Source organism: Podarcis liolepis (assembly GCF_965112155.1).
Source record: "Podarcis liolepis genome assembly, chromosome: 2".
In the NCBI taxonomy this organism is placed as follows: domain Eukaryota; kingdom Metazoa; phylum Chordata; class Lepidosauria; order Squamata; family Lacertidae; genus Podarcis; species Podarcis liolepis.
In genome coordinates, this window is record NC_139555.1 from 4,231,468 (window position 1) to 4,241,651 (window position 10,184).

Here is a 10,184-nt window from a genome sequence, read left to right on the forward strand (position 1 = left end):
GAGGGAGGGAGGGGGAACAACAGCACCTTTCTCCAAAAAAAACAATATTTAAAAAAGGAGGAGGAGGAGGAGGAGAAAGGGGGGGGAGGAAGAAAGGGGGGGAGAAAAAAAAAAGAAACAGAAAAAGGGAAAGAAGCGCCGGCCCCTCCCCCTGGCCGCGCGCGCGCGCGTGTGTGTATGTGCATGTGCGTGCGCCCGCCGCGTGCGTCACTCGCCCCGGTACGTGAGGCCGTAACCCTGCGCGCGTCACGACGCCGACGCCGCTGCCGCCGACGCGCCTAGGTCACGGTTGCCTTGGCAACTGCGACGCGCCCGCCCGCCCGCGCGCGAGACCCTGGGCTGCTTGGCTGGCCTTGGAGAGGGAGGGGCGCGGGCGGAGCGAGGCGCTGCCGAGTCCCCCGCAGGGCCGCCGGAATAGCGGCCCGGAAAAGGGACGGAGGCTGCCGGTGTGGGAGGGAGCAGCCGGACCCCACAAATGAGCGTGAGAAAGCATGAAGTCCGCCGAGCTGTATTGCTGACAGGCAGGCAGAGAGGGCTCTGTGTGGCGTCATTTTCCTTCCTCCCCTGGAGAGCACGGTAGTTGGTACCGTTTGGCTAGTTATTACTTTTTACAGATGTTAATATAATAATAATAATAATAATTTATTATTTATACCCCGCCCATCTGGCTGGGTTTCCCCAGCCACTCTGGGCGGCTTCCAAAAGAATATTAAAATACTGAGATACATCAAACATTAAAAGCTTCCCTAAACAGGGCTGCCTTCAGATGTCTTCTAAAAGTCCGGTAGTTGTTCTTCTCTTTGACATCTGGTGGGAGGGCGTTCCACAGGGAGGGTGCCACTACCGAGAAGGCCCTCTGCCTGGTTCCCTGTAACTATTAATTTTATGTACAGATTTTGAGAAAATCTACCCTGTATGGTTTTTTACTACAGTGGTACCTCAGGTTACATACGCTTCAGGTTACAGACTCAGAAATAACTAACTAACCCAGAAATATTACCTTGGGTTAAGAACTTTGCTTCAGGATGAGAACAGAAATCGTGGTCCGGCGGCACGGCAGCAGCAGGAGGCCCCATCAGCTAAAGTGGTGCTTCAGGTTAAGAACAGTTTCAGGTTAAGAACGGATCTCCAGAACGAATTAAGTTATTAACCTGAGGTAGCACTGTAATGCCATTGTTCTGTCCCGCAGAGCCAGAGGGGGGCTCCCAGGATTCAGGATACTCAGGTTCCCAAAGAAAACTATCCACACTACCAGGTTGATCAGGGTGTAGTAGTTTATTTAAAGGAAAAGCAAACTCACAACAAAAGGTCTGAAGGCTCCCTCCTTGCCCCTGCTTCCAGCACATTGTGGGACAGACTCCTCAGCAAGGAAATGGCTTGTCTGCAAGCAGGCGCTGGAGCAAATGCTTTTTATACAGTAGAGCGGCCCACAGGTAGCCATGATCTCCACCACACCCAAGGTTTTCCACAGGCAGCTGATATTGCTCCAATTAGGCCTGGAACATAGTATCACACACCCATGGATTGTGGTAACTGCCATCCTTGAAGAGGAATTAGCCTGCTTCCCAAGTGTGTTGCACGAAAGCTACAGCTGCAGGTTGTGAGGTTATCTTGAGTATTCAGCTAGTGCAGGGGTCTGCAACCCGCGGCTCCGGAGCCGCATGTGGCTCTTTTACACCTTTGCCGCGGCTCCGGGGCGGATACTAGCAAGGGGAGGAGGCGCATTGTGCGCCCCGACACTCGCCACTGTGGCGGGCGCTGTACTGGCTGTGACGTCGCATGGAGGTGGTGCGTGCGTTAGTCAAACACCGTCCCAACGTCACCTTCCCTCCCGCTGTCAGATCGCGGCTCCAGAGATATATTTCTTTTAAATGTCGCAATGGTTTTGCGGCTCCCAGTTTTTTTTCCTTCAGAAACGGGTCCAAGTGGCTCTTTTTGTCTTAAAGGTTGCAGACCCCTGAGCTAGTGCTAGCAAAGCTCCTGGAAAAACTCACCTATGGTTCAACACAGCCATTGCTGTGAACCAATGCATGTTTATGAAGTAAGTAAACCTTGTTTTCAACTTACGGTACTTAACAAGTTGTTACCTGATTCCTTCTTAATGTGGGTGAGAAGGAGGAAGCCAGCTTACTTCATAACTGGACTTGCTCAAAACAAGGTTTTACATCCTTCCTGTGCTTTTAATTCTGCTTCCCTTTAGGCTGGCAAATCCTCTGCATGATTACTTGGGAGAAAGTCCTCATTACACACAGAAAGAGAATATCCCATTAGTTGGATAGATATACATAAGGCACTTTTTGTTTCAAGGTGAACAGGTGTGCAGAATGGTGGAAATGTGGTTGGAGTTACACTAGGTTATTCCCCACCCTGCCTGCATATTTAGGGTTTTCAACACAAGGCCTCTTCAAAATATCTTTATTTATGTTGAAATAATTTGTTTCAGAATATGCCCAAATGCCTCACTTTCTGCTGTAGATGTTACCACACCAGAAAATTTATTATGGCCGAAGCTTTTATGGACAAGAGTCTGCTTTGTCAGATGTATGAAATGTTATCCGAAGTTGCCTGAGTGAGGTAAAAGGAAAAGCAGAAAGTTCTGCAAAAGTCTAAACTTACGCAAAGGTGTAACAGCAGCCACTAACAATGTAGCATTGCATCCTGGCATTGGTAAGCTAAGTAATGCATGTACAGTAGTGGAATTGTAAAAATAGACAAACACCCATTTTCTCAATTCAAGCCACAAGTGATAAAAGAGAGATTATAGTTAAGCGGCCCAAGTGCTGTCAGTCAGCCATTATCAATAGTGAGTGCTGGAAGGGAAAGGGAACGATGGGGTTGAGGTGGGAGAAGGGACTTGGACGGGCACTCCCAATGGTTAAGAGATGAGTCTACATGGAATCTACACCAAGCCAGGGTTCCTTTGTCACCCAGACAATTCACATAGTCCCTGAAACTAGCTCCACCCATCTATTGGTCACACTGCAGCATGCGCAAGGAAGATTGGGCTTTTAGGTATTAGACCACATTTATTTAGACGTGTGCTTCCTGCTGGGCACCATGTAGCATATCCATCAAAATGCTTCAAAGCAGGTTGATCTCCCAAGCTTCAAGCATAAAAAAGTGTGCCAAACAGTGCCATAGTCCAAAACATGGCACGTCACCAGTACACAAGTTTTGACCTTCAGTACACTGCCAACATCAACACATTGCACACCTTTCATTGCTAATGCTTTGTATTGCATTATTTCACACTTTCCAAACACCAAAGAGTAGGATGTTCCAGGTCATTTTGCATTATCATTCTCCTTGGGAGGGCAAAGACTAACATCATTTTTGAAATATCAGTTTGTTTACAAATACACAAATCAAGCTGCAGCAAACTCATTGGCCACATTTGAGTTACCCTTGGCCTGCAGGCAGACCTTTCTCTGACTTCCATGTGAGTCACAGGCCCCCTCCCCATTGCTAAGCTGATCGGTGGTGGAAACAGCTGGACAACATACTGATAGGCAAGCCCCTCAACAGTTTCCAGCAGAAATCAGCTCTGCAATGAAGGGAGGTGCATGATAGGATTGTTGTTTCACAGGCAGTGGTTAGTGCTAAAGCAGCATCAAATTCTAAAGAGAGTCAGCCCTGAAGCACCAGGCTCCAAAAATATAGCATTTATTTCTCTCTGTGTGTGTGTGGCCAAATTTAAAATGGCTCTATTTATATATGTGTATATATAGCCCTTCCATAGCTCGAGCCCAAACTTTTCTAAAACCACCAAACAGTATGAAAAACCCCACACCAAACTCATTCAAAGGACAAATTACACAGTAGTTAAGTCAATGGAATGAAAACTACTCAGAGCAATAATGCAGTTATATCCATCCAGACTGGAAAAAATGCCTGGGCAAAAAGAACCTGGTGGCACTGAACTATGTCTAAGGATGAGGCCAATCCAAGTTTCCTAAGAATGGAGCTCAAAATAGCAGGTGCCAGCACTGAGCAGGTGCTGCTGCTGCGCACCCCTTGAGATTCTGCTTGTGAAGGACAGGAGCATTTAGGGGCATGGTGAGGTACATATGGGAGAAAGCATTCCCTCATGTCTTTTGGCCCAAATCTCACACTCAGGATGAGCAAAGCAGGTTCACAGTCTCCACCTTGCCTGTGTGTGACCTGACCATCCAAAGGACCAAGATGATATTTATTATTAGTGGCCCAGCCATACCAAAAGCAAAAGGAGGCATTGAACAATAAGAAAGCATCACTCATATTAATCATTTTTAAAAGGATTGGTCTTTCCCCCACCCCACCCCAAATAGGGTCCTAACAAACAAAAGGGCAAACATAAGACTTGCTAAGTGTGGGTACCTTATGATGAGAAGAGTCCTGGACTTTCTTCTGGAGCAATAATAATATAATAATAATAATAATTTATTATTTATACCCCGCCCATCTGGCTGGGCCTCCCCAGCCACTCTGGGCGGCTTCCATAAAAACCAAAAATACGGTAAAATATCACACGTTAAAAACTTCCCTGAACAGGGCTGCCTTAAGATGTCTTCTGAATGTCAGGTAGTTGTTTATCGCTTTGACATCTGCTGGAAGGGCGTTCCACAGGGCGGGCGCCACTACCGAGAAGGCCCTCTGCCTGGTTCCCTGTAGCTTTGCTTCTCGCAATGAGGGAACCACCAGAAGGCCCTCGGCGCTGGACCTCAGCGTCCGGGCAGAATGATGGGGGTGGAGACGCTCCTTCAGGTATACTGGACCGAGGCCGTTTAGGGACTTGCAAAAAAAACCCTCAGTGAATGCTATATGGTTTGGCGGGTTCTGAGTGTATGTTGAACCTAAAAGTCCTATGGAAATGCAGTGAGTCATCTCACACTGGGTTCCTAGTTAACCAGACTCTGTCCAAAGTATTCTTGTCAGCACCCTCAGAAACAAGAATGCCTATATCACTGAGGGCTCTACAAAAATCATGTGCCCCCCCCTGCCCACCTCTGGTATCTTGAACAATAAAATGTCATCTGTACTGTTATATTTATTCAGAAGAACACATAACAAATATAAACAAACAAGGGTTGTCGGCTACAAGATACAAAACTGAGCTTAGTTAGAACACACACAAAAGGATCATCACAAGAAAAGTCATGGGGCAGTGATGCAGGAAAACACAAATATCTAATTTAGTCTGATAAAAGCCCAGTGTGTACATCCCTTCAGATCTGCAAGGAGAATTGTGAGCCACAGGAAATCCAAGTTCTTCCAGGACTTCCGGGTTAGCGCCAACGGCTAATGGCGGACTCCCTCCGAGCTCCGGAGGGAATCGGCTCCGCAGGATTTGGGTCTTGCCGCTGCGGCGACACGGGGACCCTTAAAAATCACAGGCGGGGAAGCCTGTGAACCTGGTGACTTGGCGGGCAGCATTTGCGCCCCCCCCGACCCGGGAAGGAGCCTTTTTTAAGGCTTCGGAACGGGGGAAGGGGTGAGAGGTGCGGTGCTGAGAGTCGACTGCTTCTCCTGTGGAGTGAAGCCGCATGCCATGGTCGGAGAGCGCTGACGACTTCTTGTGAACAATTGAATTTTAAAGCAGCAACCCGTGAGTAGTACGGAAATTGGACTTCTAAAGAAAAATTTATTTTTGAATTAGGCACGATCGGGGAAGGCGCAAACAGGAAGTCCGTCTCCCCGTCTTATAAATAACCTAAAGCAAGGACTAGCTAGCTAAGGTCGAGAGGATTTTTTCTTTCTTATTGGGTAAAAGATATTAATTTCACGAATTGGCAGTTTAAGCAACCTTACTGGAGGATAAGAGCTAATTTTTGGAGCTGAGGTACCACCCCCCCCCGGACCCGGGAGTGATCTGTAAGAGAGCCTGTTGGAGAGACATTGAGGAGTCTGACAGCTGTCAAATTAGCTGTCAAGACGGAAAAAGCGAACTTTGTTTTTTATTGTCTCTGCTGGTTATATTTGTTACAATTTGGCTATACTTTGTTGAAAACAAGGAAGAACTGACACAAACTAACTTGATTGTTGGATTTGAACTCGAAGGAATACTAAGTAACCAAAATCCCTCTAGAGGGGGTTTTGGGACATTACAAGAATGGCTGAAGGAGGGAAAACTCAAGCTCAATTGGACAGAGTTTTCTTTCTCTTGGGAAAGTTACAAGGCCGAATTGATGTTTTGGCTATCAACGTTTTAACTCTGGACTTAACAGTAAATAAGTTCATTGGATTTGATAAGGATTTGACCCAGGAAGCTCATGCAGCTGGACAAGAGGAGAAATTTGAGAACTTTGAGAGTGTGGAGAAAGAGACACATGTTGTTTTTGAGGAAATGGAAGGAGGAGATGTAATGCTGCAGATGTCAAAGGAGAGCCAGAGGCCTGACATGATGGAGATAAAGGAAAATAAGAACTTGATGATGAAAACTTGGTCTGAATTGGAGACTGAAGAATGGAGAGATCTCCCTCTGTGGAGATCTGAAGACCCAAGGATTACAAGAGTGAGTATTGAGGTATAAATTTTGATGTTTATAAGGTAAAATCGGATTTTATAATGAATTAAATATAAAAAGGTTAAAAAATTGGGGATAAGAACTTGTTGAACTAACAATTTGAATTGGAATATAAGAAGGGGAGGTGTGGGGAAGTCAGGGAAATATGTTATTGAAAATAAGGACTACAAACTGTATATGTTTTTAATTTTTCTTTCTTTTTTTCTTTTTGGATTTTTAATGTAATAAAATGGAAAATCTTTAATAAATATTTTTTAAAAAAGGAAATCCAAGTTCTTCCAGATGAGAATGAATAATGCCTCTTGTGGTTTCATCTCAAGCCTACAGTGCTGTGTAAGTTTGTCAGAGCCAGATACCCCATATTGTCATACCATCTACCGAGAGCGCAGTCTTCTGTACTTTCCCAGTTAAGTGCTACTTCCATACACATGGCCACATGTTAGGAGATCATATGGGATATCATTATTGCATCTGCTAAAGAGGGAAAACAGGACTAGCCCTGACTCCACAGTACAACACTTCAGAGATAATTTTAAAGACAGCTTACCATAACCTTGGACACTCCCACCAGAGTGGCTTGACACCCCCTCCAGCATAGAGATGACACAGAATGATTAATATAACTACCTGTAAGTTTCACTAGGCTCCAGTGCTACATGGGAATAATGTTCAACATTGACTCTTTGATCCTAGCAGAGATAGTTCTGGAGGGAAGTGCACACCACATTGTCATCCATTCCCCTTCAGTGACAGCCTCACTTCCCAGAATTGCTTATGCCCACCTCCATCTCTAAATTAATAGTCCAGAATTATGTTGTATATATCTGCTGCTAGGCCCTTCACTCATCTGGTACTGAACAGAGTAAGAGAGCATGGTGCTCCCTGAGTGCAACCTCACAGTAATGCATATGATGACACCTGCAACTTTGAAGCCAACTGAGGGCTTATCCACATTTCCTCTTGTCCCGCTGCTTTCCCTTGGGGGAAACTGCTCTTTAACACTCAGTCAGAGCAAACAGCCATCTGGGTTTTCCTTGGACTGCCATTTGTTCAAGTGTGGGTTTTGCCTGGAAAAGGAGCAGGGCAAGGGGAAACCCGCTCAGCCCCATGCTTTCTAAGCACAACACAAGCAGAAGTGTGGATAAGTCTTAAGTCTCCAGCTAAGCTTCCAGCTGTTGCATTGCCAGCAGTTTACACCTCCTGAACAAATCTTGAATTCTGTGGAATCCCTTCCTTTCTCACCCCCCCCCCCCCGCAATGTTGCTTGTATTGAAATGGTTCTGGAAATAATGGGTGGCCCACAAAGAGAGTCAAATTGGGCAGTGCAGGAGCCAAACACTGCACATATTTTGCCCGCACTTTAAAAGCGGCCTGCAAAACCATGTTCCGTATATGTATTTATTTACATAGTTCTTTTTATCTGTATAATTCTAAGCACCATATCATGGGTTCCCTGGTGGTCTCCCATCTGGGCATCTCAGCTGACCCACCAAGTGTCCCTATTTCCAAGGGACAGTCCCAGATTTACAGAAGCCATCCCAGTTTCTGATTTGACCCTGGAATAACCCACATTTCCTTAGGATATTCCTGTTTTCATTGGAGAAATGTTGGAGCATATGGAGTTATGTGATCCCCAAGCCAAGGAAATAAGTAACTATACAACCTTTAGAAGACATCTGAAGGGAAGGGGTTTTCTTGGTAATGTTTAATGATGTTTTTGTATAAGTTGGAAACTGCCCAGAATTACTTGGGCATCATCATAATAATGGAATAGGACATTCCTATTTTCATGGCAGAAATGTTGGAGGGCATGAGACAGATATAGGAGATAGCTAGTGCTCAGTAGGTGCAGGAACAACTGCATCTGGAATCCAAAGGAATGGGCACATTTTGCATATTATAAAAAGTGGAACATGGAGAAAACTTAGCAGCGTCACTTAAGAGGAGCAGTGCTTGTGGCTACTGGTTTTCTCAGGGTCCAGGGTTGTTGGGTCGTGAGGTTCATTGTGACACCTCCCCTCTGCTGGCTCATTAGTCACCAGAGTGCTAAAAGGCCTAAAGGTAAAGGACCCCTGACAGTTAAGTCCAGTCGTGGACGACTCGGGTTGCGGTGCTCATCTCGATTTACTGGCCAAGGGAGCTGACGTTTGTCCGTAGACAGTTTTTTCCAGTTCACGTGGCCAGCATGACTAAGCTGCTTCTGGCGAAACCAGAGCAGCGCATGGATATCATTTCATCTGTGTGAGAGAAAGGAGATAGACATGTAAGTAGGATTTCTCTCAGCATCTGCATTCTGTGATGATAGTGAATTCCTCTTGAGCTTAGATGTGTGAATGCCAAAACCAGTTTAGGAAGGCAGATCAGGAGAGTACTAACTGTGGGCCCCATTTCTCACATTTTTCTCTTTCTTTCCTATGCTTTCGAGGTTGAGAAAAGTTTTGTCCCACTTGGGGAGAAGGAATAAGGTCTCACCTCTCCTGGAGAACATGGGGAAAAAGACATGAGAAAACTTAGTCATTTCACTTAAGAGGAGCAGGGTTTATGGTTGCTAGTTTTCTCAGGGCCCAGGGTTGCTGGGTCGCGAGGTTCATTGTGACATCTCCCTCTGCTGGCTCATTGGTCGCCAGAGCTCTAGAAGGCCTGGGGATCTCCTATGCTTGGATAATTCTGTGTGTGTGTGAGAGAGAGAGAGAGAGAGAGAGAGAGAGAAAGGAGAAGACATGTAAGTAGGATTTCTCTCAGCATCTGAATTCTGTGATGATAGAGAATTCATCTTGAGCATAGAGGTATTAGAGAGTGCTTTGAGCCCCATTTCTCTTTCTCTTCTAGGCTTCCCAGACTGAGAAGTCCTTTCCCACTTGGGAAAAAAGAATAAAAATTTTCCTCTCCCAGAGACCTCCCCCACCCCCTCCCCCTCTGGACCCCTCTTTGAGAGGACACAAAAGGTAAGACCCTTCAGCATATAGATATTGCTTCCAGAGTAATGTTAGTCCTCAAAGTTTCTTAGGAAAGGTCTCTCTGTAACTGTCTGAGGCCTATTTTGAGGTTCAGAAAAATAAAAATATCCCATGTGGCTCTTTGTTTCCCTGTAGGCTCTGCAGACCTCCTGCCATCCTGGTCTGGAAGAAGATGGCAGGAGGAAGAAATGCCAAGGAAAACATGAAGGTAATGTCTGTTTCCAAGGATATGTTCAGAGTAAATAGGAAACTCCCTAGAAATCAGTTAAACTTGCTTGCCTTCTGTTCTTTGCCATTGAGATGATAGTTGAAGACCTGGAGGGAGAGCAGGGCCTTTGAAGTTCTCCATCATCTGTGCAGCAATATGGAATAGTGGGAAAGGTTATGGCAGCAAGATATCAAATTTACATCATGTTATAATTTGAGGGAAAATACCATGAAGATGCTCTACCGATGGCATCATACCCCAGCTAAACTCACCAAAATGTATAAAGGAAGCTCACCAATATGTTGGCGTTGCAAAAAGGAGATAGGATCTTATTACCATATGTGGTGGACTTGTATGGTGATAAGCAAGTTTTGGAATAACATATATGACGAATTTTAAAAACTATTTAAACTTAACATAAAGAAAAGACCGGTGATTTTCCTTCTAGGAATATTATCAACAGAAATAAAGCAAAACACAAGACCACTGTTTATGTACTCAATTATGGCCGCAAGAA

At 45.3% G+C, this 10,184-nt stretch overlaps 1 long non-coding RNA gene across 4 annotated transcripts; it reads left to right on the forward strand.

Moving 5' to 3' along the window:
* The first annotated feature begins 451 nt into the window (after window positions 1-451).
* On the forward strand, window positions 452-9,815 carry LOC310699155. Of its 4 annotated transcripts, none has more exons than XR_014521940.1 (5): window positions 452-521; window positions 2,444-2,574; window positions 8,083-8,741; window positions 9,215-9,447; window positions 9,595-9,815. It is a non-coding gene; the product is annotated as an uncharacterized lncRNA (long non-coding RNA). The 4 variants fall into 4 exon arrangements; XR_014521941.1 differs by having other exon boundaries at window positions 461-525; XR_014521942.1 differs by lacking the exon at window positions 452-521 and adding an exon at window positions 1,801-2,041.
* Window positions 9,816-10,184: the final 369 nt, after the last annotated feature.